The 6,667-nt window shown below is 49.9% G+C and overlaps 1 pseudogene; it reads right to left on the reverse strand.

Moving 5' to 3' along the window:
• Positions 1-2,142: 2,142 nt before the first annotated feature.
• LOC113640003 lies at positions 2,143-6,369 on the reverse strand (annotated as a pseudogene).
• Between the last annotated feature and the right edge of the window lie 298 nt (positions 6,370-6,667).

The following is a 6,667-nucleotide window of genomic DNA, read 5'->3' on the forward strand; positions in this document are numbered from 1 at the left end:
GGTTCAAGATCCATAGTCTCCTTTTGCTTGTCTTTCTGGTGCGTACGATCCGCGATCGGTGGAGAGGGTGGGTCAGCCTTAACTGCCTTCGGTGGAGGCAGTGGACTCTCCTTCGGCTCCACACGAGCTGGCTCCGGATCTGCGCACACCTGTCGACATGACGCAGCCTCTGCCAGACGTGGTCGAGGAGGCGGTCCATCCAGGTCAGGATCATCTGAAAAAGACTTAAGACACTGGAGACTTTGTGAGTTACTTATTGTACTTTGTGTATTCTGTACATATTGTATAGATGCTCTCTTTGGAGTACATTGTGCTTTTTGAAACCTTTTTTCAGCCTCTAACTTCCACAAGTGAAAAGCTGTCCAGTTTATTTCTACCCTGTTCTTCTTCTTCTTCCCAACATTATCTCTTTCCATTTGGGTCAGGTTACCTTTCAGCAAATCTAACTGCTTCAAGCTAAAACTGCCGCCATCTGGGAAGCCACACTCCGTCAGCCACCGCAGCAATTGTGACACAGAATCAGGACCATAATTATTTCTCATATAATTCACGTTAGGTCCAGTGACACACACTGGGTTTTTATTGAGCATGCTCTTAGAAATACTGTTGCCCATGACTATCTTAGTTTATTGTTGACAGTCTCTGCACCAGAAAGCCTGTGCTATGTGTGTGTGTGTTATCTTTTGTTTTGGCCTTTTCTCTTTTCCCCAAACCTGCTTTGCTCTCCGGAGAGTCTACACAGAGCTCGTCAGCTCTTAGCGGCGGGTTTTCTCAAAACCTCGCAAACAAGACACCTTTAGCACCTAATCCCAGATTAGTGCCGTGCTTTACTTTTGTATTTTAGGCCTTGCACTAGGTGCCTATCCAGGTCACTGACCTGTCGACAGATCCAGGTTTAAATCCTGTCTTTACAGCACTTTCTACACAGAGACAACCAACAATATTCACTATTCAACACTAATGAATTCAACTATGGTTTTCAAAATAAAACCCTTACAACTTTAGCAGATTAAGCAGAGTTCTTTAACACGAATAAAAATAGATTCTCTCACCTTCCACACATCCAAGTACTTTTGATTCCAGCGTTGAGGCGGCTCACGGTGAACTCCCGAGTCCTCTCACGCTCATAGCCAATTTTGCGGTCGAGGTGAAGTTAACAGCCTTCAAGGCTCGAGCGCTGCAAGCCTCCCCGGGAATCCCCGAAGTCGACTCTCAAACGCGGAATCCTGCCGACAACGCCAGCCTGTTGTGGAAGTTTTGAGGTTCGAGAGAATTAAAGCATAAAAATATCACACCAACAGGCACGGGCAAGAGTATAAAGGTTTTCACGGTTTATTGTTTTCAGCTTTGCAGAAGGACCCAACACTCTACGTGTAAAATCAGAGAGGAAGGGCCACCATTATTGATAACACCAGCATTTTATAGACAGGAATAAAATAAACAGGACATGTAAAACCAAAACATCATCCACCATTGGCTTAGAAGCATCGCCTGTTCATCTTCTGACCAAGCTAATCCCACGGGAACAGAAAAGGTCTCATGGGAAAGCTCTGATTAAATGCAGTTTTAGAAAGAAACAACTGAAATCTCTAGTCACAATAACTACCAGCCATGGGAAATACAGAAGCCTAGAAGGACAGATTCATGTGTTCTTCTCTAAAGTAAAAATTTCCACTACACACGTTTGGCGGAAGCCAAAGCCAGGAGCAGCGCCGTCTTGAAAGACAGCAACCTGAGAGCGATATCCCCCAGGGGCTCAAAAGGCTGTTGGGCCAACACCTCCAGCACCATGGAGAGATCCCAATCCGGGACTACACTCCTGGCGACCGGCAGGGAGCGGCGCGCGCCCCTCATAAATCTATGGATAAGGGGGTTCTGCCCCACCGTAGTGTCGCCGAAACCAGCGTGACATGCAGCGATAGCCGCCAAATAGACCTTAATTGTCGAAAAAGACCTGCCACGATCGATAAGGCCCTGTAAAAAACCCAGAATATCAGTGACTGAGCACAGATACGAGACGAGCTGGTGCTCCTCGCACCACGACTCAAACACACGCCATTTGCAATCATAGAGAGAGCGTGTGGAAGGGGCCCTGGCACTCTGAATCGTGGCGATAACACAGGGGGGGAAACCCCAGCGTGCTCAAATTCGCCCTCTCACGGGCCAGGCCCAGAGAGCCACCCTGACCGGGTGAGGATAAAAAATCTCCCCGTTCGCCTGGGTCAGGAGGTCCGTATGCAACGGGAGGGGCCACGGCTCCGCATACAGAAGAGGAATTATCTCCGCTAGCCAAGGTGCCTTGGGCCATCTGGGGACTATGAGGATCAGAGATAAACCCTGCACCGTGGCCCTGGCCAGGGTCGGGGATATCAGGCAGAGCGGAGGGAAAGCATAGAGCAGCGCACTGGGCCATGGATGAGCCAGAGCGTCCATGCCGAGGGGGGCGTCCTCGTCCCGAAGCGAGAAGAACATAGGACAGTGGGCTTTTCGCGCGAGGCGAAGAGATCAACGGCAGCCTGGCCGAACCTCTCCCAGAGCAGTCCCACTATCTGGGGGTGTAGCCTCCACTCTCTGTACAGAGGGTTCCCCCTCGACAGAAGGTCTGCACCCCTGTTCAAAAGGCCCGGGACGTGAGTCGCCCGTAACGACAGAAAATGCCACGTGCTCCATACCAACAGCTTGTGAGCCAGAGCGTGAAGCCTGGAGGAGTGCATGCCGCCTTCATGGTTGATATATGCTACAGCTGTCGTATTGTCGCAGCGTACCAGCACATGATGCCCCCGAAGGCGGGGTGAGAAATGCATCAGAGCTTTCCACACAGTGAGGAGCTCCAAGTAATTTATATGGGCTGAGCGAAGTGAGATCGGTCACACACCGTTCACTGATCTGCCCTCTTGAGTGGCTCCCCACCCTGTCAAGGAGGCATCTGTCGTGACCACTTCCCGCATCATGACCGCCCCGAGAGGGGTCCCATGTGCGTAAAACTCCGCAGCTCTCCAGTGGCGCAGCGCGGCCATGCACACGCGCGTCACCGAGACAAAGCGGAAAAGATCACGCAACGGGCAGAGATGAAGGGACAAAATCCACTTCATGAAAGCCCTTATTCTCAGAAGACCTAGAGGCAAGACATGGACAGCCGAAGCCATAAGACCCTGTAATCTGAGACATGTGCGATACTGTATCCGCGCCCCTTCCCTGAACCGCGATAGACAGTTCATGAATGAAGAGACGCGCCCCTGCGCTAGGCGCACGTGCATCGCGAAGGAATTCAGCTCCAGACCCAGGAATATGACTTCCTGAGCGGGAGTGAAATTGCTCTTTAACACATTGACTGAAACCGAGTGCAGCAATGTGTGAGAGCACACGGGCAGTGTTCTGAATCACATTCTCTCTCGAATCAGCTATAATAAGCCAATCGTCTATGTAAGTCAGGATCCTGAGACCCGCTATTCTCAGCGGCGCAAGCCCCGCCTCCACACAAGGACAGAACGTCCGCGGACTCAGCGCGAGCCTGAAAGGAAGGACTGTGAATTCGTAACATACGCCTTGGTAGGCGAAACGAAGGAATTTTGTGTGTGGAGGATAGATGCTTATGTGGAAAAAAGCATCGCTCAGATCGATCAAGCAAAACCAATCGTTCCGCTTTATCAAACGTATGAGAGAGCCGTGTGTTAACATTCTGAAGTTGTATTTCTGTAAATGTTTGTTCAACACTCTGAGATCCAGAATAGGACGGAGAGATCCGTCCTTCTTCGGGACCAGGAAATAACGAGAATAAAACCCCTGATCGCTTAGATGCGCGGGTACAACTCGAATCGCTCCCTTCTCGAGAAGAGATGAGATCTTGTCTTTCAGAATGTGGGCGGAGCCCTGGTCCGTGTGGGACCAGACCACTCCGTTGAACTGCGGGGGTGATTGGACAAACAGAAGTCTGTAACCCCTCGTGACTGTGTGAATCACCCAATCGGGGGCCGAGACAGACAGCCAGGCTGTCACGTGACTCCCGAGCGTCCCTACACGGGAGGGCGGGACCCCAGGGTCCGGTCCGGCCGGACCGTTCATTGATTCTCCAGTGGCCAAACCAGAGGTTTTCATCTTTTTTTGTGAAAAACTGGGGCCGTAGCCTTTATTGAACATGTGAGAGGTGTGCGAAGGGGGGTGTTTGGTGACAATGCTTCTGCACTCGATCCCACGACCGTCCCTACTGGGACTGGGGAACGCACTCTGGGCGACACGGGGACGGTGAAGCCTGTGCGGAACAAAGGATGACCCTCGCCAGCGAGAGGGGCTGACCTCGCCGAAGGAGACCCTCCGTCTCTTGGACGGGTGAACCTGGAGGGTAGAACGGATGTCCAGAGGGCTGGCCGCCCATGAACGCGGACTGAAGACCCCCAGAGGCCGAACATCAGGTCAGCCGCTTATGTATCGGAACAGAAGGAGCGGGGATAGGAGACCTCCGAGCCGCGGCCGCGGTGAAAGACGTCTTACCCCAGGGCCTATCGGGGGGGGGCCCACCCACCCTGCTGAGCCTGTGGCTTCCCACGGGATTTGTTGGACCTGCCAGTGTAGTGGGACTGGCGTCCCGCAGCAGGAGTGTTAGGCGGCCGCCCAGATGGCGTCTGGCCCGGCGCCGGCTTTCTAGGAAGACACAGTTTGAAGGCCTCGTCCTCCTTCTTCTTATCAACGCAGCGCTGCTGCATCAGCGCAACGGCTGGGCCGAAAAGAGCTTGACCCGGCTCAACTGGCGCCCCAGCGATGCTGCGCTTCTCACTATTGGGGAGACCAGATAGGTTGAGCCACAGCGCATGTTCTCCGACCACCGACAAAGCCATAGAGCGCCCGCTAGCCTGGACAGCCTGATGGGCATTGCGGAGGACGAGGTCATTGACCGTGACGATCTCCTTCCAGAGATCGGGGGATGGCGACCCACTCTCCAGCTGCTGGCCCAAATCAAGCAGGAGTTCAGCCTGAAACGCGGACAACAGCGAGGAGACATTGAGAGCTCGAATGGAAAGAGCTGAGGCTTTATAATACGCCTGATGGATTGATGCGGAGAAACAATCCATCTTGCCCGGGAGGACGGGCTTGGGTGGGGCGAGCAGCGCGCCCAGGGATGGGTTAAGGTGTCTGGCGATGGAAGGCTCGATCACGGGGGGGTCGCCCATGCCCAGACCCGCCATATCCTTCACCTTAAGCCCCGCGAGACCGTGTTTTAGATCAAGTGGATCTCCCCAGCAATACCTCGTGTTTTGCACATGCAGGGAGGACGGGCAGGAGCTGCTTCCCCGGGCCGGCAGGAGGCCCTAGAAGCTTACTGTCATACACATCCCTCTCCTGATCCGAAGCGTTCAGGAGAGCCCTTCCCATAGGTGGATCTCGAACACGAGATGATGAAAGAGAACACAAACACAACAATAACAAACAACCCTAACAATTGTTTAAATATATGGTATTAAAACTATAGACATGAGAGATTAAAGCATTAAAGAACCCCCCATCCCCCACCCGACCGGCCCACCTGGAATATCACTTGGCCCGCCTTTCATCTCATCTCATCTGGAGCTGGGCCTGATTTAAAATGACATTTTACATGAAAAATATTTCAGATTCAACATTTAAATTTCAGAATTAATGGCATGCTCATAAAGTGAGATCCTTGTTTGCCTTTATAAAAAAATATAATTTTTTTTTAGATATAATACGATGCCAAATTAAGGCCTGATTTAACAAAATCTAACTAATAGTTATTATTGGAAAAATATATACAGTATATTTTCATTCATTCCCAGTCTACAAGATCTGTTTATTTTCATCAATTCTAGTTACCCTGGGGTATAAATGTAAGGTTGCAATGATCATATTGTTCAAAAATGAAACTCATTATTGTATTTGACAACATGTAGAGTCTCTGTTCTCCACCATGTATTGGATGTTGTACCCATCAAATTTGTTATATATGCTCAGTACTGAAAAAAATATTCCCTATTGTCTGATAATTTGCAGATGTCTGGAAATTGTTCCACTTATAAACTCATTTTGTTTTAAGTAATATGCAGACTTTCAAGAAAAAATAAAATGAGAATTTAATGATTATAAAAAATGAATGAATTATTTGATTATGAAAAAGGAAAAAAAATCACTAGTGTGCTAACAACCAGACATGGATTGGGTTTGCCAAGTACAACAGCAGTTGATGGCAGAAGCATTGGGGGAACTGTGTAGAAAATCCCAAAAACAAGAGTCACTGAATTTGCCAACAACCTCCACATGGCAGGGCTAAAGGTATTAAAGGTAATGAGTGTAATGACACTTTTGCAGTAGCCACACACTACCTTTGAACATAGCCACAGGTGCTTGGCCAAAACGCATTTTATCTTGCTCCAAATGCCCAGCAATGGGATTATGGTGAGCCACATCAAATAGACGTTTTCTATGGTTCTTTGGTTTTAACAATTGGGAGATCCCTTGCTTATTTTGAGTGTCCAGTGTGACTCATATCGTTCTTAATTTAAAAATACTGGCGCGAAATCAGACTGAATTGGCTGACTATCGATTAATTTGGTTGAAAGAGCCTGGGTTGTGTTCAGTGGCTGGAGAGGAGTCATTAGAGTGAAAGACAGGAGAAAGGGGTTTTGGGGGAATTGTTCAGGGGTGTGGCTGAATCATT

Source organism: Tachysurus fulvidraco, chromosome 24 (assembly GCF_022655615.1).
Source record: "Tachysurus fulvidraco isolate hzauxx_2018 chromosome 24, HZAU_PFXX_2.0, whole genome shotgun sequence".
Lineage (NCBI taxonomy): Eukaryota > Metazoa > Chordata > Actinopteri > Siluriformes > Bagridae > Tachysurus > Tachysurus fulvidraco.